Here is a 19,966-nt window from a genome sequence, read left to right as displayed (position 1 = left end):
TTAAAGGTGTTTATCTGGTACCATGTAGCAGGCAGGCCTTGTTCCCAGGTCTCTCTGAGGAAATAAAGTTTCTGTGCAAAATACCACAACTTGTAACGGAGAGGAGGGAAAGGCGATGGGACCAGGACATAAGGGATGAAACATAACATGGTTCTTTCATGTGCATTAACTCTGAAAAGGGATTGATCTCCACTCCATTGTATTTGAAGGGATGCTTAGTTTTACCCTGGGTAAAATACAAGGCTGAAGCCATTTTATGGGGGGTGACACTAGGATTCAAGGGTTAGTTAGTGTGATAAAAATGGTTTTAAAAAAGTCAGTTTAAACGTGAGCTGGCTGTTATTAAAGGCGTTTTCCCCAGGTCAGCTCCAAAAGTTCTTCTAGAGACACCCTGGGTTCCCTCATGCCTCGCTGGGAACTAAAGGGAACCTGCCCCCCCCTCCCCCCGCCCAACCGCCAGTCCTGCCCTTAGCTGCAGGCTGATTTTTCCGGGGAGGGGACGTGGAATTGACTCGTTTGCTGCTGAGAAGTGAGTCAGGCCAGTTCTCCGGGCACCAGAACTTCCAGCATCTGCCCAGTCCAACCCAGGCTGCTGCCCTGCCCCAGCCACTGCCCCACTGGGGCCCTGCATTTTGAATCTAGAGTAGCATACCTCAAATTCGGGGATTTTTCTACAGCCAGGACAGCCTCCTGGGCAGAGATGCAGGTGGGGGGAAAGCAGCAGCCTCTCCCTGCAACGTCCAGCTGTTGCTCCTGGATGCACGGCCTTGGTGTTTGCTGGCGCTACCAGCAGGGGATTGGCGTCATGTACCTCCCAGCCCCTTGGGGCTCCAGGCAGCGCATCTGCAGACATGTGGGGCTGGGGGTGTTCTTGACGGGGTAGGAAACTTCAACTCCGCAGTCAGCTGGTGAGTTCCCAACTCACCTACCAGGGGGCTGAGAGGCTCTGGGGGAAGACTTTGGGCTCCAGCTTGCCAGGGCTCCAGGAGTGGGCTTGGGCTTTTTATAACAGGCAGCTCAAGAATGGCATCAGATGAGCAGACTATTGCTTTAACTACTAGGCCACCTTGCCCAATGAACGGCCTCTTATTTCCTTGTTTCTAAGGTCTCTGCTTCCTGCAACCTTTTCCCCAAGTTCATTGGCTGGCTGGGCATGGGAGGGTCTGTACTATTGAAAAAGACCAAGTGCTAGGGACAAAACACTCCAATCCCGCCTGGTGCAGGGAGCTGGGTTTGCTCTTCAAATTCTGTCGTTCCTAAATGTCCAGGTCTGGGAATGTCCCACAGAAGAATTTCTAATGGGCAGCTGGCTGCAGAACAGTGAAACTGCACAGAGCTCCTGTGGAGGACAGATGGGAATTAGAAACAATTTGAGGATCGTTTGGGAAATTAGCCTTTGCTGACAAGGTTTGTCTCTGTTCCTATTTCACCTTCCGGTGTTATGCAGAGGGATCTTTGGCTTATTTTTGCGAGCTTAATAACTATCTCCAAAACTTTATTTACTCAAACCGACACTGGTGGGATAAGGAACAATTCAGGCTGTCACTGAACTGAAGGCGGGAGATCATTTTTTGACTGGGAGAGGGACACCTCCTCTTAAAGGTGTTTGTCTGGCTGGCAGCCCTGATTCCCAGGTCTCTCCTGAGGGAAGAAAGTTTTTATGAAAAATACCAAAACTTTTAAGGGAGAGGAGGGAAAGGTGATGGCCGCACAATGGGGCCAGCATGAACCACAACGTGGTGCTTTCACGTGGGACGACTCTGAACATTGACTGATCTCCACTCCCTTGGATTTGAAGAGATGTTTACTTTTGGACTTGGGAAACTACAAGGCTGAAGCAATTATATCCGGGGTCTCAAACTCCCAGCCTCTGGGCCATTTGCAGCTCGCGAGCTTCCCAATGTGGCCCGCAGGGCTCCAGCAGTTATGGGGCCGGTTCTCTCTCTTGGCCCCACCTGCTGCCCCCAGACACTCCCATCCCCGACTCCAAGGGCCCTGGCAGCACAGCGGAGCTGAGTGGCATCTTTCTGCTCACTCCAGAGGCTGCTGGCCCCTCCCTGTGGCACTGGGGTGGGGGGGTTGTGCCTCCATGTGCTGTCCCTCCCCGAGTGTGCCCATGGCCAATGGTACGCTGTGTTGGTCCCTCCCCCACCTTGGAGCCCCAGGTAAGCACCGCACCTCTGACCCCCTCCCAGAGCCTGCATCCCCATCCCATATACCCCCCTCCTGCCCCAACTCTCTCCCAGGGCCTGCACCCCCTTCCTCCACACACCCCCAAGCCTCCAAACTCCCTGCCAGAGCCTGCACCCTCTCCCCATACCCACGCACCCCCCTGACCCCAAACTCCCTCCCAGAGCCTGCACCCCCACTCCCTCCTTCTGAACCCCCACGCTCTGCCCCAGTCCAGAGCCTGCACCCAGGACCCAAACTCCATTCCAGAGCCTTCACCCCAGACCCCCTCCCCCACCCAAACTCCCTCCCAGAGCCCAACCTCTCACCCCTTCTGCACCCAAACTCCCTTCCAGAGCCTGCACCCCAATCCCCTTCCCCAGACCTGTGCTCCCACCAAAACTCTATACCAGAGCCTTAGGCAGCTAGGGGGCAGATTTTTTGGGGGGGTGGGGTTTTGGGGATGGGGTTTTTGGTTTGTAGCGGATGCCGTCTTTCCCAGGAGCTGTGTTTTTTGTTTTTGAGAGTCTGGCCATCACTTCCTTGGGCGTAAAGTCCTTGCCCCATCACCTCAGGCATTGGCACCCTGACAGCAGGATTGTCTGGGTATGTAGACTCCCTCCTCAGGCTCTACGCTATCAGCACTCCCAGCTACCTTCGAGACACCACTGACTTCCTGAGGAAACTACAATCCATCGTTGATCTTCCTGAAAACACCATCCTGGCTACTATGGATGTAGAAGCCCTCTACACCAACATTCCACACAAAGATGGACTACAAGCCTCCAGGAACAGTATCCCCGATAATGTCACGGCTAACCTGGTCGCTGAACTTTGTGTCTTTGTCCACACCCATAACTATTTTACATTTGGGGACAATGTATACCTTCAGATCAGCAGCACTGCTATGGGTACCCGCATGACCCCACAGTATGCCAACATGTTTATGGATGACTTAGAACAACGCTTCCTCAGCTCTCATCCCCTAACGTCCCTACTCCACTTGCGCTATATTGATAATATCTTCATCATCTGGACCCATGGAAAAGAAGCCCCTGAGGAATTCCACCATGATTTCCACAATTTCCATCCCACCATCAACCTCAGCCTGGTCCAGTCCACACAAGAGATCCACTTCCTGGACACAGGAATTGCCGGTACACCTGCCCCTCTGCCAGGGGGATGATGGGCTCGCCCTGGATCTGGAACCCTGTCTTCTGCACCGAGTCCCTTTTGCTGCCGTCGATGTGGAGAGATGCGCATTTCTTTGCATTGAAGCAGAGCCCCATCCAGTCGGCAGCTCGACTGGTGGCATCTAGCATACATTGGAGATTCTCTGGGTCATCCGCGGTCAGGAACAGGTCATCTGCATAAGCCAGGATGCTCACCCTCTCACCGTGGAGGTTGAAGCCATCTGCGCCATTGGAGATCACTCACAGCAACTGCTCCATGGTGAGGTTAAAGATGATGGGGCTGAGGGGACAGCCCTGCTTAACTCCACTCCGGATCAGGATCTCGGTGGTCTCCCCTTCGACCGAGCGAATGGTGGTGCTGCATCCCTCGTACACCTCTCGGATCACACGGAGGAAGATCTCTGGCATCCCAAACTCCTGGAGCATGGCAAAGATGTGGTGGTGGGGCATGGACCCAAAGTCGTTAGCCAGGTCGAGCCATGCTACCATGCACTGCCTCCGCACCCTTCTGGCCGTTTCGATAATGGTTTCGAGGACAAAGTTGTGTTCATAGCAGCCCTCGCAGGACATGAAGCTTTTCTGGATGCAGCTGATGGCTCCCACGCTTACCGACCACTCCGTGATCCTCGAAGCCAGGCAGCTGGCATAGAGCTTGTACATCGTGGAGCAGAGGGAGATGAACCTCCAGTTGCTGGGGTCATCCCGCTCACCCTTCTTTCACACCAGAACCGTCATGGCCTTCTTGCAGGAGCTGGTAGTCCAGCAGAATTGCTTGCACTGGTTGAAGAGCATGGGAAGGACCAGGCAGCCGGGATCTCACTTTTTCAGGAGGCTGTAGCGGATGCCGTCTTTCCCAGGAGCTGTGTTTTTTGTTTTTGAGAGTCTGGCCATCACTTCCTTGGGCTTAAAGTCAGTTTCCAGGACACCTGCTTCATCGACACGGGGCAGGGGGTGGAGGCACTCTGAACGCTGAGCGTCATTCTGGGCTGTGTGGTCGAATACATCCTTGAAGTAGCTGTAGAGATGTTCAGATGGGATCGTGCAGTAGGGCGAGGGCCCATCGAGGATCTCCCTCACGGCTTTGGAGCGGTTTGCCCGGTACAGCTTTTGGATCCTTGAAGCCACTGCTGGATCGTAGCGGCGGCTGGCGTCTCTACTTCTGGCTCCCCTGGTGGTGGTGTTCTGGTTTGGAGCAGGCGTTCTGTGGGCAGGCAGGGCATTCTCCTGGTTGGACCTTCTCCTGGGAGTGGTTTCCGCAGACAGTTCTTGGGTGAGCCTGTCTACGAGGAGGTCGAAGTCGTCAAAGGAAGCTGTCGCTTGTAGCTCCTCGGTCCATGGCAGCCCTCACCATCGGCTGCTGGCCCTCATGTTCCTCGACCACGTCTGGTGCAGGCTGAAAGCCTGCATGGTCGGCCTGCCGTCTATCTCGTGAGTCAGGATTCCCTTCGGTTGGGTCCTGGGGCAGGATCTCTGATGGGATGCTGGCGTTGCTCATGGTCAGAGAGATGCGGTCCAGCTCGGGGGTTGCTGGGACACCGCTGTCCTTCTAGGCGTGGCTGCTGTCTGGGCGGTTGCTCCTGGAGTGTGAGATCTGCCGTAGGCAGCGTCCCTCAGAATGGACTCGGGGGCCGTGCTGGACTGTCTGGCGATGAGGGCCCGGTGCTTTCCTGTGGCTGCGGGGCTGGTTCCTCCAGTAACTTCTAGAGCTTGCAGGGCGGTCTGAGGCTAGGCAATTGCTCCTCCGGCGGTTGGAGTTTGCAGGGCGGTCTGAGGGGTGGCTCTGGCTCCCCTGGCTGCTGGAGTTCGCAGGGTGGTCTGAGGAGCGGCTCTGGTTCCTCCGGCAGTTGGAGTTCGCGGGGCGGTCTGAGGAGCGGCGCTGGCTCTTCTGGCGATAGGATCTCGAGCAGCACCCCAATCCCCTTCTCCTGCACCCCCTCCCCCTGCCCCAGTCCAGAGCCTCCACCCAGGACCCAAACTCCATCCCAGAGCCTGCACCACAGACCCCCTCCCCCTCCCAAACTCCCTCCCAGAGCCCAGCCTCTCACCCCTTCTGCACCCAAACTCCCTTCCAGAGCCTGCACCCCAATCCCCTTCCCCAGACCTGTGCTCCCACCAAAACTCTATACCAGAGCCTTAGGCAGCTAGGGGGCAGATTTTTTTGGGGGGTGGGGTTTTGGGGAGTGGGTTCTGGGCGGCACGAGTGACATTATTGGCCAACTGGGAGACTTTGATGATTGACACTGGCCCTAAGGTACATTGAGTTTGAGACCCTGCTTTAAGGGATTGGAGCAATGCTGGGGAGATGGAAGGGCACAGAGCTGGGGAGCAGTGTGTGCTCCAAGGAAAGTTGTTGTTGTGCTCTGGTGACACGGGGCTGGTGTGGGGATCTTGTAAGCCGTGGGGTTTGTACACAGATAAAGTTTACTAACCCCCAGGTTCAAAGCCGTTCCTGCTCTGGGCTATACAGGACAGTCTTTGTTGAGAGTGTAGCTCACTGGTTGAATAGTTGCCTGCAGGGCAATGGGTTCCTAGTTCAAATCCAAGTGCTACCCTTTAAAAACATTTTCGAATGAAAATTGATTTCCAGACCCATCTCCAGTGTGTTCAGGAGTCCGCTGAATGGGGATGCTTGAAATGAATGTAAACACTCAGCATTTGCCTGGCGAATGTAGAAAACCCAGCAGAGCTGTCCAGCAGCTGAAATCCGCTCCAGTCCTCGCGTCTCCAAGAGAGACACTCTGTATTTGGGGCATGTGCGACGCCTCTGGGACGATGACAGGTGAAAAAATGCTGGATTCAATGACAGCTGAGACCACAGGAGGGGAAGGTGAATGGCAGCACCGCACAGGGTCATAACACTCAGACCCGGGGCTTCACTGTCACTACCCCTGTGTTTGCCCTCATTTATATCCTAAGAAACACACCCTTCCCTCTCCCCCACACACTGTCATACCCAACCTTTTCCCCTGGAGCCCACCCCAACCCGGCCCTACCCCTCTCCCACACACACACGCTATGGGACACAGCCTCTCCGTGACTCACCCAGGTCAGGACTTACCTCTGCATCGCCCCAACAGGGGAGCAGAGAGCCTGAAGGGCCACAGGAGACAGATAGAGATCGGCCGGAATAGAAAAGACTTCAATTTGCTTTTTCAGGGTCTCGTTAACCTCACCCAGGAGAAGTTCCAGCATCAGGTGGGCTCAGAGCACCAACCTTCCCCTCAGCAGCAGAAGGTGGGAACCAGCTCGATCAGATAGAAGGAGGCTCCCCACCTATGTTGCTGCCGTCCTGCAGCCTTTCCTATGGATTTGTTTGAGTAATGCAACCCCCGCCAACCCATCCATCCAAGGACTAAAGAGACAAGCCCCTACATGTGGGCTCCAGTGGTGCAATGGGTTAGTGCACAGGACTTATAAAGCAATGCTGCAGTTGTGAGTTCAAACCCCAGCTGAAGCTCTGGTTTTCTGTAAGCAGGTGGCTTCTGCCAATCATTTTGCTCTGCGGAAAATACAATTCCAGCCCTGCAGACACCGAGGTCCCTTCCTTTACCGAGTGCAGGGCAGATTCACACATCTACAAGGCTTCGCTCTCCACCAGCCGCCTGTGTCAGGAGGGGTCAAGCAGAACCCAGAGCGCTGCCCATCCTGTGATTCTTCACCCCCTGACTCCCCTTCGATCTTTGCTCCCCAAATCACTTGTGTGCACACCCTCCTGGCTGTGAGACTCAAACCCTGCCTGACTTCTGTATGTTGGTATGTTTTGTGTCTGTCGTGTTGATGTGCATGTGGGTCCTGGGTGGTTTTTGTGGATGCCTTGCCCAGTTTTGTGTGCGTGTGTGTATGATTTTTGCATGCATATTGGTTTTTGCTTAATATTCTTTTCGTGTGTGGTTTTTGTGTTTTGTTTTTTTGGTGTGGATTTGTTCTTTGTATGTTTAGAGTGGCTTTCCCTTATGTGTGTATGGCTCTGTGTGTGTATGTGTGTGTGTGGTTTTTGTTTGTCTGTGTGGGCCTGTGCAGTGTGTGATTTTCTCTTTCTCTCTGTGTTTGTCTCTCTGTTTGTATCTTCATGTGTAAATTCACTGTAACTTTTCAAAATATCCACAGCTTTGCCAATTTTCACCAGGAATTTTTCTCCACCAACCAATTCTCACTTGTTCCCTACCACTTGGTGACCATTACCCCAGGGCACTGTCACTCTCAGGGTCCTGATTTCCCATTGACCCTTCCCCCTTCTATTGGGACTGGGAACTAGCCAACCAAAAAACCCCACAAAGTTTTAGTAAAGGGCCAACAGTCCCCTTACACAAGCCAGCCCTGTGAGGGTCACTGATGGACATAGAAAGCAGCAGAGGCTGGTCCCATGGTGTAATGGTCAGCACTCAGGACTCTGAATCCTGCAATCTGAGTTCAAATCTCAGTGGGACCTCGTGGTAAATCCCTGGAGCTCAAAGTACTCCTGTCTCTGACTGTACAAGAGCAAGTTGTTTACCTTCTACTGGGTGACTCGTGGCCACTGGAGCCAGGTCTTTGGGTGGGATGGCTGCAATTGGTAGGGGCCCTAGAACTGGCTACTGATGCCTGCAGTCCTGTGGTTTGACCTGGTGGTTGGGATTCTCGCTGCTTCACCTGATGCCCACAAATTTGGCCCTTGTGCTTGCTGTCACGCTTTTCAACTTTCCCACGTGGCGCTTGAAGAAAGGAGAGTCAGGGCCAGAAAGGAGGGAGTAAGAGTCCCAGGATGGAGCCCAGCACACCTCTCCTCCTCTGGGCACCTAGAGCAGAGGTGCCTGGTGCTGACAGCTCCAAGGGAAGGTTTATAAGCCATAGAGCAACTGAGGGCAGGGCAAGAGGAGGGGAGAACCATTCCTATGCATGGCCAGCAGACGGGCATATGACACCTGGCCGCCAGCCTGCTCCCTGCTGTGCCAAACACCCACTGAAGGCCACCCAGAGACCAGCATGTGGGGCGGCTGCTGATTCTCAGCGGCCCGCATCATAGAATAGAATATCATAGAATATCAGGGTTGGAAGGGACCCCAGAAGGTCATCTAGTCCAACCCCCTGCTCGAAGCAGGACCAATTCCCAGTTAAATCATCCCAGCCAGGGCTTTGTCAAGCCTGACCTTAAAAACCTCTAAGGAAGGAGATTCTACCACCTCCCTAGGTAACGCATTCCAGTGTTTCACCACCCTCTTAGTGAAAAAGTTTTTCCTAATATCCAATCTAAACCTCCCCCACTGCAACTTGAGACCATTACTCCTCGTTCTGTCATCTGCTACCATTGAGAACAGTCTAGAGCCATCCTCTTTGGAACCCCCTTTCAGGTAGTTGAAAGCAGCTATCAAATCCCCCCTCATTCTTCTCTTCTGCAGGCTAAACAATCCCAGCTCCCTCAGCCTCTCCTCGTAAGTCATGTGTTCTAGACCCCTAATCATTTTTGTTGCCCTTCGCTGGACTCTCTCCAATTTATCCACATCCTTCTTGTAGAGTGGGGCCCAAAACTGGACACAGTACTCCAGATGAGGCCTCACCAATTCCAAATAGAGGGGGACGATCGTGTCCCTCGATCTGCTCGCTATGCCCCTACTTATACATCCCAAAATGCCATTGGCCTTCTTGGCAACAAGGGCACACTGCTGACTCATATCCAGCTTCTCGTCCACTGTCACCCCTAGGTCCTTTTCCGCAGAACTGCTGCCTAGCCATTCGGTCCCTAGTCTGTAGCGGTGCATTGGATTCTTCCATCCTAAGTGCAGGACCCTGCACTTATCCTTATTGAACCTCATCAGATTTCTTTTGGCCCAATCCTCCAATTTGTCTAGGTCCTTCTGTATCCTATCCCTCCCCTCCAGCGTATCTACCACTCCTCCCAGTTTAGTATCATCCGCAAATTTGCTGACAGTGCAATCCACACCATCCTCCAGATCATTTATGAAGATATTGAACAAAACCGGCCCCAGGACCGACCCTTGGGGCACTCCACTTGATACCGGCTGCCAACTAGACATGGAGCCATTGATAACTACCCGTTGAGCCCGACAATCTAGCCAGCTTTCTACCCACCTTATAGTGCATTCTTCCAGCCCATACTTCCTTAACTTGCTGACAAGAATACTGTGGGAGACCGTGTCAAAAGCTTTGCTAAAGTCAAAAAACAATACATCCACTGCTTTCCCTTCATCCACAGAACCAGTAATCTCATCATAAAAGGCGATTAGATTAGTCAGGCATGACCTTCCCTTGGTGAATCCATGCTGGCTGTTCCTGATCACTTTCCTCTCATGCAAGTGCTTCAGGATTGATTCTTTGAGGACCTGCTCCATGATTTTTCCAGGGACTGAGGTGAGGCTGACTGGCCTGTAGTTCCCAGGATCCTCCTTCTTCCCTTTTTTAAAGATTGGCACTACATTAGCCTTTTTCCAGTCATCCGGGACTTCCCCCGTTCGCCACGAGTTTTCAAAGATAATGGCCAATGGCTCTGCAATCACAGCTGCCAATTCCTTCAGCACTCTCGGATGCAACTCGTCCAGCCCCATGGACTTGTGCATGTCCAGCTTTTCTAAATAGTCCCTAACCACCTCTATCTCCACAGAGGGCTGGCCATCTCTTCCCCATTTTGTGATGCCCAGCGCAGCAGTCTGGGAGCTGACCTTGTTAGTGAAAACAGAGGCAAAAAAAGCATTGAGTACATTAGCTTTTTCCACATCCTCTGTCACTAGGTTGCCTCCCTCATTCAGTAAGGGGCCCACACTTTCCTTGGCTTTCTTCTTGTTGCCAACATATCTGAAGAAACCCTTCTTGTTACTCTTGACATCTCTTGCTAGCTGCAGCTCCAGGTGCGATTTGGCCCTCCTGATATGATTTCTACATGCCCGAGCAATATTTTTATACTCTTCCCTGGTCATATGTCCAATCTTCCACTTCTTGTAAGCTTCTTTTTATGTTTAAGATCCACTAGGATTTCACCATTAAGCCAAGCTGGTCGCCTGCCATATTTACTATTCTTTCGACTCATTGGGATGGTTTGTCCCTGTAACCTCAACAGGGATTCCTTGAAATACAGCCAGCTCTCCTGGACTCCTTTCCCCTTCAAGTTAGTCCCCCAGGGGATCCTGGCCATCCGTTCCCTGAGGGAGTCGAAGTCTGCTTTCCTGAAGTCCAGGGTCCGTATCCTGCCGCTTACCTTTCTTCCCTGCATCAGGATCCTGAACTCAACCAACTCATGGTCACTGCCTCCCAGATTCCCGTCCACTTTTGCTTCCCCCACTAATTCTACCCGGTTTGTGAGCAGCAGGTCAAGAAAAGCGCCCCCCCAGTTGGCTCCTCTAGCACTTGCACCAGGAAATTGTCCCCTACGCTTTCCAAAAACTTCCTGGATTGTCTATCAGAAGATGATAGGAGAGCAGGGCCACCCCCTGGTGGTGCCTCTGACCGTTCCCACTCCAGGTGCTCACTTTTGCAGTGGGGCAGGAGATTTTACCCCAAGAGGCTTTTCCCTAGCTGGCAAGAAGCAGAGAAACACCCAGCTCCAAAGGCGCTATTTAGCCCCCTCAGACACAGGGACAGCCGCCCATTTGGAGGCGGGAAACTGCTCTACACGCTAGCCTGGGCAGCTGCCCGTTTACTTTGGCAAGTCAGGAATGGCAAAGGCTAGACTGGACGCACCTGGGGCTCATGCCCTAGCCTTTGTAGCTCCCAAACCCAACTCCTTCCCGGGGGTCAAGCTGAAGCCAGAGCATTGGCCTGAGCAGCCAAGAAGAGGATCCAGCCCTGAAGAAAGCAGGACTTTCAGCACAAAGGGAAAACTGCACAAGCCAAACCACAAAGGGACTCGACCCCTCAATCACCTGATCTGAAGTCAGATGCCTTATCCATTAGGCCACGTGTTCACACAAGAAAAGCCTCTCCAAGCACTTCTTTGGAAAAGGTGGACACAGTGTTTCTCAGATCAGCTACTGAGGGGGGCAGAGACTCTGGGCACAAGAAGTCAAGTTGCCAGTGAGACGTGAGACTTAATTCTATGGAGCCAGGTGCAGGACTTTGGCAGGGAGGCTTAGGCATGGGGGATTGGGGTGCAGCAGGTGGGCCGGCTGTCTAGGTGCAAATTTATTGACCCTGAGGTGCAGGAGGGAGGAAGAGGAGGCGGAATCGGCAGTGGGCGTGGAGAAAAAGAGGTCGGGGAGAGGCTCTCAGGAAGCCTGACCAGCTCAGTCCATAGAGCATCAGGCTCTTAATGGGAGGGGCCAGGGTTCAAGGCCCTGTCCAGGCACTCAGCTCTTGTGTGCTAGGAGCCAAATCATTCCTGGTGGTGTCCAGAGCCATGTGTGGGAAAGGGAGGCTGAGACTTGTGCACCCTGCTCTGTGGCAGGGATCCTGGTAGCTCAGGCTCCGGGAAGTCTTCTGTACTCAGAGGTGCTGACTTTGAGACTTCCTGGGGCTTGCTTGACCTCTGCCCCAAACCCCCACCCTGTCCTATTTCTTCCTCCTGCACACTGGATCACTGGCAGGTGGGAGGTGCTGAAGAGGAGGAGCTTGTGGGCCAGGCTGCTCACAGGTGGGAGGTGCTGTGGGGAGCTGGCTGCCAGTGGGCGCTGAGCAGCTCTTGTTTTGTTTCCGTTGGTGCTGCAGCCCCATAGCACCCATGGAGTCGGCGCCTCTGGCTGCACTGACGGCTCCCTTCACACTCTAGAGAGAGGAACAGAACCAGGGTTATGGCTGATCTATGGGGCAGGGGGCGTTAGGTGAGTGGCAGAGGCTTCAGGTGCTGAGAGTTTGTCTGACGCCTCAGGGACACAGTGTAAGGTGGTGTCCCAGGGATCTCTATGAAAGGAGCAGAACCGGATTTTCTTGGAGTGGGGACAGAATTGAGAGGGTCTCAGGGGTTGTAGAGAGTATTGCCCGGGTTAGAGACTGGCTAAAAGACAGGCCTCGCTGTGAGCAAGATTCAAACCTGCACAGGGGAACCCTTTTGGATTTTGACTCCAATGCCTTCACCACTTGGCCATCGCAGCTGCGAGCACACTAGTGCTTCAATGCCACAGAAACTGGTAAATAATCACAGTGCCCAGGCTTGAAAAGAAAAGGAGGACTTGTGGCACCTTAGGGACTAACAAATTTATTAGAACATAAGCTTTTGTGAGCTACAGCTCACTTCATCGGATGCATACAGTGGAAACAATAGTAGGGAGATTTATATACACAGAGAACATGAAACAATGGGTGATACCATACACACTGTAAGGAGAGTGATCAGGAACGGTGAGCTATTACCAGCAGGAGAGCAGGGGGGCGGGGTACCTTTTGTGGTGATAATCAAGGTGGGCCATTTCCAGCACTTTACAAGAACAGTAGGAGGGGAAATAAACAAGGAGAAATAGTTTTAATTGTGTAATGACACATCCACTCCCAGTCTTTATTCAAGCCTAAGTTAGCTGTATCCAGTTTGCAAATTAATTCCAATTCAGCAGGGTCATAAATATAAAGGGAAGGGTAAACACCTTTAAAATCCCTCCTGGCCAGAGGAAAAACCCTTTCACTTGTAAAGGGTTAAGAAGCTAGGATAACTTCGCTGGCACCTGACCAGAATGACCAATAAGGAGACAAGATACTTTCAAAGCTGGAGGGGCGGGGGAAACAAAGGGTCTGGGTCTGTCTGTGTGATGCTTTTGCCAGGGACAGAACAGGAATGGAGTCTTAGAACTTAGTAAGTAATCTAGCTAGATATGCGTTAGATTCCGATTTCTCTAAATGGCTGAGAAAAGAAGTTGTGCTGAATGGAATGGGTATTCCTGGTTTTGTGTTTTTTTGTAACTTAAGGTTTTGCCAAGAGGGTTTTGAATCTAATTACCCTGTAAGGAATTTACCATCCTGATTTTACAGAGGTGATCCTTTTTTACTTTTTCTTCTATTAAAATTCTTCTTTTAAGAAACTGAATGCTTTTTCATTATTCTTAAGATTGAAGGGTTTGAGCCTGTGGTCACCTATGCAAATTGGTGAGGATTTTTATCAAACCTTCCCTAGGAAAGGGCAGTTAAGATTTGGGAGGATTTTGGGGAGAAAGACGTTTCCAAATGAACTCTTTCCCAATAACCGGTGTTAGACGTTTGGTGGTGGCAGCGAAAGTCCAAGGGCAAAAGGCAAAATAGTTTATACCTTGGGGAAGTTTTAACCTAACCTGGTAAAAGTAAGCTTAGGAGGTTTTCATGCAGGTCCCCACATCTGTACCCTAGCATTCAGAGTGGGGAAGGAACCTTGACAAGCGTCAATCTCAATTACAAGCAAGCGAAAGTGTCAACTCAGAGAGAGTATCCAGAGTAGCAGCCGTGTTAGTCTGTATCCGCAAAAAGATCAGGAGGACTTGTGGCACCTTAGAGACTAACCAATTTATTTGAGCATAAGCTTTCGTGAGCTACAGCTCACTGAATCGGATGAAGTGAGCTGTAGCTCATGAAAGCTTATGCTCAAATAAATTTGTTAGTCTTTAAGGTGCCACAGGTCCTCCTTTTCTTTTTTCAGAGAGAGTAGTGTCAATTGAGCGGTTTGTGTTGTAAGGTGTCCATGTCAATTACAAAGCATCGCTTAGAGTTAATTAATGGCTTACAAGGTACTTAGAGTCAATTGATGGTTTGCAAGCTTTAACACAGACACTGTCAGCAGCTAAGGAGAGCTGCAAATCAATATTGCAGAATTACAATTATTTCAAATAGGGGAATTACAAATATTATAAACAGAATTACAAATATATAAAATATGCCTACAGCCTGGCCCTGGCACTCCTTTCTTCAGGTGCCATGTGGGAAAGAGGAAAAATGTGGCAGCAAGTACAAACTTGCTCTTGTACAGTCAGAGACAGGAGTACTTTGAGCTCCAGGGATTTACCACGAGGTCCCACTGAGATTTGAACTCAGATTGCAGGATTCAGAGTCCTGAGTGCTGACCATTACACCATGGGACCAGTTTCTGTTGCCTTCTCTGGCCATCAGTGACCCTCTCGGGGCTGGCTTGTGTAAGGGGACTGTTGGCCCTTCATTAAAACTTTGTGGGGTTTTTTGGTTGGCTAGTTCTCAGTCCCAATAGAAGGGGGAAGGGTCAATGGGAAGTCAGGACCCTGAGAGTGACAGTGCCCTGGGGCAATGGTCACCAAGTGGCAGGGAACAAGTGAGAATTGGTTGATGGAGAAAAATTCCTGGTGAAAATTGGCAAAGCTGTGGATATTTTGAAAAGTTACAGTGAATTTACACATGAAGATACAAACAGAGAGACAAACACACAGAGAGAAAGAGAAAATCACACACTGCACAGGCCCATACAGGTATAAACAAAAACCACACACACAGGCAGTGTTTGAGTCTCATAGCCAAGAGGGTGTTCCCAAAGGTGGTTTGGGGAGCAAATATTGAGCAGGAGTCAGGGGGTGAAGAATCACAGGATGGGCAGAGCTCTGGGCTCGGCTTGACCCCTCCCAACACAGGCGGCTGATGAAGAGCAGAGCCTTGTAGATGTGTGAAATCCACCCTGAACTGGGTAAAGGGAGGGACCTCGGTGTCTTCTGAGATGGGATTGTATTTTCCACAGGGCAAAATGATTGGCAGAAGCCATTTACTTAAAGAAAACCAGCGCTCCAGGTGAGGTTTGAATTCACAACCTCAGCACTATTCCAGACAGGACTGCTCTATAAGTGCTATGTTCTAACCCATTGCACCAGTGGAACCCCTAGTTAGGGGCTTCTCTCCTTGTTCCATGGATGTATGTATGGATGACGGGGTTGCAGTAGCTAAAACAAATCCATATTAAATGCTGCAGGACAGTAGCAACAGAGGTGGGGAGCCTCCTTCCCGTGTGATCGAGCTGTTTCCCCCCTTCCGCTGCTGAGGGGAAGGTTGGTGCTTTGAGCCACCCAGTGCTGGAACTTCTCCTGGGTGAGGTTAACGAGACTCTGAAGAAGGGAAGGGAAGTCTTTTGTATCTGTAGTCTCATTGGTCCCCTGTTGGGGCGATGCAGAGGCAAGTCCCGACCTGGGTGAGTCACGGAGAGGCTGTGTCCCATGGTGTGTGTGTGGGAGAGGGGTAGGGCAGGGTTGGGGTGGGCTCCAGGGGAAAAGGTTGGGTATGACAGTGTGTGGGGGAGAGGGAAGGGTGTGTTTCTTAGGATATAAATGAGGGCAAACACAGGGGTAGTGACAGTGAAGCCCCGGGTCTGAGTGTTATGACCCTGTGCGGTTGGTGCCATTCACCTTACCCTCCTGTGGACTCAGCTGTCATTGGAATCCAGCATTTTTCACCTGTCATCGTCCCAGAGGTGTCACACATGCCCTAAATACAGAGTGTCCCTCTTGGAGACACGAGGACTGGAGCGGATTTCAGCTGCTGGACAGCTCTGCTGGGTTTTCTACATTCGCCAGGCAAATGCTGAGTGTTTACGTTCATTTCAAGCATCCCCATTCAGCGGACTCCTGAACACACTGGAGATGGGTCTGGAAATTGATTTTCATTAAAGGGAAATTTTTAAAGGGAAGCGCTTGGATTTGAACTAGGAACCCATTGCCCTGCTAGCAAATATTCAACCAGTGAGCTACACTCTCAACAAAGGACTCTTTGAGCAAGAACAGTTTTGCTAGTGAATTTTATCTCTACACAAACACCACAGCTAACAAAATCCCCACACCCGCCCTGTGTCACCAGAGCACAACAACAACTTTCCTTGGAGCACACACTGCTCCCCAGCTCTGTGCCCTTCCATCTCCCCAGCATTGCTCCAATGCCTTAAAGCAGGGTCTCAAACTCACTTTCCCTTAGGGCCAGTGTCAATCCTCAAATTCTCCCAGTGGGCCAATAATGTCACTCATGCCGCCCAGAACCTGCTCCCCAAAACTCCACCCTCCAAGAACTCTGCCCTCCACCTGCCTAAGCTCTGGGAGGGAGTTTGTGTGGGAGAGGAGGTCTGGGGAAGGGGATTGGGGTGCAGGCTCTGGGAGGGAGTTTGGGTGCAGAAGGGGTGAGAGGCTGGGCTCTGGGAGGGAGTTTGGGAGGGGGAGGGGGTCTGTGGTGCAGGCTCTGGGATGGAGTTTGGGTCCTGGGTGGAGACTCTGGACTGGGGCAGGGGGAGGGGGTGCAGGAGAAGGGGATGGGGTTGCAGGCTCTGGGAGGGAGTTTGGCGGTGGGAGGGGTTTATGTGGGGTGGGGATGCAGGCTCTGGGAGGGGGTGGGAGGTCCGGTGTTTACCTGGGGCTCCAAGGTGGGGGGGACCTCCGCGCCCTGCTACCCCCAGGCACCATCCCCACAGCGTACCATTGGCCGCATGGGTGTTTGGGGCAGGGGCAGCACACGCAGGGAGGGGCCGGCAGCCACTGGAGCGAGCAGGAAGACACTGCTCAGCTCCGCTGTGCTTTCAGGGCCCCTGAACTGGCAGGGGGGAGCATCTTGGGGCAGCAGGTGGGGCCGAGGGAGAGAACTGGCCCCAAAACTGCTGGAGCCCTGCGGCCCACATTGGGAGGCTCGCGAGTCGCAAATGGCCCGGAGGCTGGGAGTTTGAGACCCCGGATATAATTGCTTCGGCCTTGTAGTTCACAACGTCCAAAAGTAAACATCTCTTCAAATCCAAGGGAGTGGAAATCAGTCAATGTTCAGAGTCGTCCCACGTGAAAGCACCATGTTGTGGGTTCAAGCTAGCTCCATCGTGTGGCCATCACCTTTCCCTCCTCTCCCTTAAAAGTTTTGGTATTTTGCATAGAAACTTTCTTCCCTCAGGAGAGACCTGCGAACCAGGGCTGCCAGCCAGACAAACACCTTTAAGACGAGGTCCCTCTCCCGGTCAAAAAATGATCTCCCGCCTTCAGTTCAGTGACAGCCTGAAGTGTTCCTTATCCCGCCAGAGCTGGCAGTGGGGCCAGATATAAAGAGTGAAACACGACACATCATAGCTATGCCCACAGTGACTGCAAAATCTTTTTATATATTTCTTATTACCTCAGTGTATTGTTTTCTCTGGAGTCTAGACCTTGACTGTCCCTTCTCCAAGAAATTTGGACCTTGATAAAAAGAATCAACTATCCCTAGTTAAGGCCATGGACTTGACACCCATCGGGGTGTCCTACACAGGTACCAGTATTAACAGCAATGGCTCCCTTTTAGCCATAGTTTTTCCTCAGAGTAATAAATTGAAACAAACCCCTGTTAAATAATTTCTCAGCCCGAGCCCTTCACCTACAGTCCATAGGGCATTGGGCCACCATGTGGATGTTTCATTTCCCACCTCAATTTCACACAGAGACACAATTTCCTTTGCACAGATCCATGAACAGCAAAACCTCCCTGTGTCTCTTGTCTGAGCCAGGGCACTCAATACCAGTGAACCCTTCTCTCCTGCAATGGCAATGGTCAGAGAGAGGGAAGTGGCCACCTGCGTCCCTGTTGGGGAGACATTGGCTCAGCTCTTTCTTTATTCTGCTCTTGTTAGTCCATGAAACATCAAGGATGGAATGCAAGGCTGAGTTCACGCACCAACCCCCTGAAAAGTTTCCATGCCCCAGAGAAAACCCGACCCCTGCTATTGGAATGACGTGCTGGAGATTTGAATAGGAAAGGGACTGTCTGCTTGTCAACGTGGGGAATGAACAATGATCTACAGCAATGTTGTTAACACAAACACACTCTCATCGAGCTCCAGCCGGAAGGGGAATGGGCAGGAATTCTCGCTGTTCAGCCATGGACACACTTACACTAATGCACAGCCTTGAGTGTGCTGGGGAAGCTGGTCTGAGCAAACAATTTGAAGTGACAATTCTGTGAGAATTGAATCATAGTGTAGTGGAGCAGCTGTACATCCAGTAGTTGTGGCCGAGTGGTTAAGGCGATGGACTAGAAATCCATTGGGGTCGCCCCGCGCAGGTTCAAATCCTGCCAACTACGGAAGCACTGGGCTGTTATTATTACTGTAGTCTTAGTGCCTGAGCATCCACAGTGTGAACTGGAACCAGATCTGGTCTCTTTGGCTGTCTACACTTAAAATGTTGCTGTGACACTTCTCTAGCACCTTGGGTAGACAGTCACTACACTGACTGGAGGGGTTTTCCCATCCCTGTAATAGCGACAGGGACAGAACAATTTTTCTTTCTATTTAGCTCTATCTAACCAGGGCTTAGGTCAGCTTAACTCTATTGGTTTGGGGGTGTGGATTTTTCACAGCCTGAGACACGTAGCTCTGTCAGTTAAGTGACCAGCGTACACCAGCCCTTAGATCCCTCTGAGTATTGCAGTGCATTCACTGAACTGTGAGAGGAAAACATCAGCTCACAAACACGGAGACTGAATTCCCCACAGTTAATCTCTCTGCACTTTTGAGAAAGTCACAGAATTGAATTCATTCCTGCTAGGACAGAGAAAAAATAAGTGACACTAAATTTTTGGCTTGATTAAATAAAGTTAAGGGTTTAATTACTACAGTAAAAATAGGTACTGATTCCTCCAAATAACACCATTACTTGAAATAGAAACAGAGAGAAAATTTGTCAGTGATGACTAATTTAACAAATGATCTTCCCATTATTAATTTATACTGTGCCCCCACTGCAGGTCTGGGCCCCTCCAGTGTAACTGCTCTGCATCTGCCTTCCAAAGAACTGGCCTGACTCACTTCTCATCAGCAAACGAGTCAATTCCACGTCCCCTCCCCAGAAAAATCAGCCTGGAGCTAATGGCAGCACTGGTGGGGGAGGTGAGGTTCCCTTTAGTTCCCAGCGAGGCATGAGGGAACCGAGCGCGTCTCTAGAAGAACTTTTGGAGCTGACCTGGGGAAAGCGCCAGGCTGCGGCCAGCACTCAGGCTGGGGCAGCATGGCTGCGCTTCCCTGGTGAGCCATGAGACAAGCCAAGGGCTGTGTGCAGCCAACCGGGAAGTGCGAGGGAGGCGTCTTCGAGCTGGCGCGTCTCGTCTGTTTCTCCCTTGCTGCTTGGCAGAAGCGGGAAGGGAGCGAAACGTGCCCGGCTGAAGGTTTTGCACTTGGCCTTGAGGATTAAGCCCGAGCCCCCGGCATGGCTGCTGGGAGATGGGTTTCTGACTCGCACCCAGCGCACTCTGCGGGCCACCAGCTGAACCCCCTGAGGCCAAGAGAGTCAGTTTGAGGTGGCAAAAAGGGGCCTTTGAGGCTCCCAGCACATCTTGAGGAGCAAGGAAATAGCAGGAGGTTACCAGCGTCCCTGGGTGGGCTCGAACCACCATCCTCTCGGTTAACAGCCGAACGCGCTGACCCATTGCGCCACAGAGACACCTAGAGACCTGGCTGCTGTTACCAAGCCTGTGCAGCCTGCAGATCTCCTGCCCACGCTAGAGCTTGCAAGGCGCTAGTCCGGACAGGACCGGATTCACCGTGGCACCAATGGCTCCACCGTGCCAGGCCCAAGCTCAGACGGGCCCATAACACTCGCTTCCTCCCCTCTCGCAGCGCTGCCGAAGTGGAGCCTCGGAGCAGCAGGGATCCAGCCTGGGAGCTGAGAGCCCACGGGGCCCTGGGAGCTGTAGTTCCTTGGTCAGCTCCCTGCCGAGACAGCCAGCCCTGGAGCAGGGAAGGAACTACATTTCCCAGCATTCCCTTGGGCACTATCCAC

At 52.0% G+C, this 19,966-nt stretch overlaps 5 non-coding genes across 5 annotated transcripts; 2 read left to right on the top strand and 3 right to left on the bottom strand.

Annotated features, from left to right (window-relative positions):
• Nucleotides 1-7,719: 7,719 nt before the first annotated feature.
• On the top strand, nucleotides 7,720-7,791 carry TRNAQ-CUG (transfer RNA glutamine (anticodon CUG)). Its single transcript has one exon. It is a non-coding gene; the product is annotated as a tRNA-Gln (tRNA).
• Nucleotides 7,792-12,294: 4,503 nt separating this feature from the next.
• Nucleotides 12,295-12,376, bottom strand: TRNAL-CAA (transfer RNA leucine (anticodon CAA)). The gene has a single exon. It is a non-coding gene; the product is annotated as a tRNA-Leu (tRNA).
• Nucleotides 12,377-14,248: 1,872 nt separating this feature from the next.
• Nucleotides 14,249-14,320, bottom strand: TRNAQ-CUG (transfer RNA glutamine (anticodon CUG)). Its single transcript has one exon. It is a non-coding gene; the product is annotated as a tRNA-Gln (tRNA).
• Nucleotides 14,321-18,190: 3,870 nt separating this feature from the next.
• Nucleotides 18,191-18,272, top strand: TRNAS-AGA (transfer RNA serine (anticodon AGA)). Its single transcript has one exon. It is a non-coding gene; the product is annotated as a tRNA-Ser (tRNA).
• Nucleotides 18,273-19,553: 1,281 nt separating this feature from the next.
• TRNAN-GUU (transfer RNA asparagine (anticodon GUU)) lies at nucleotides 19,554-19,627 on the bottom strand. Its single transcript has one exon. It is a non-coding gene; the product is annotated as a tRNA-Asn (tRNA).
• Between the last annotated feature and the right edge of the window lie 339 nt (nucleotides 19,628-19,966).

This window comes from Caretta caretta, chromosome 22 (assembly GCF_965140235.1).
Source record: "Caretta caretta isolate rCarCar2 chromosome 22, rCarCar1.hap1, whole genome shotgun sequence".
NCBI classification, from domain to species: domain Eukaryota; kingdom Metazoa; phylum Chordata; order Testudines; family Cheloniidae; genus Caretta; species Caretta caretta.
The sequence above is the reverse complement of the archived record's forward strand: the minus strand, read 5'-3'. Positions and strand labels throughout refer to the sequence as shown.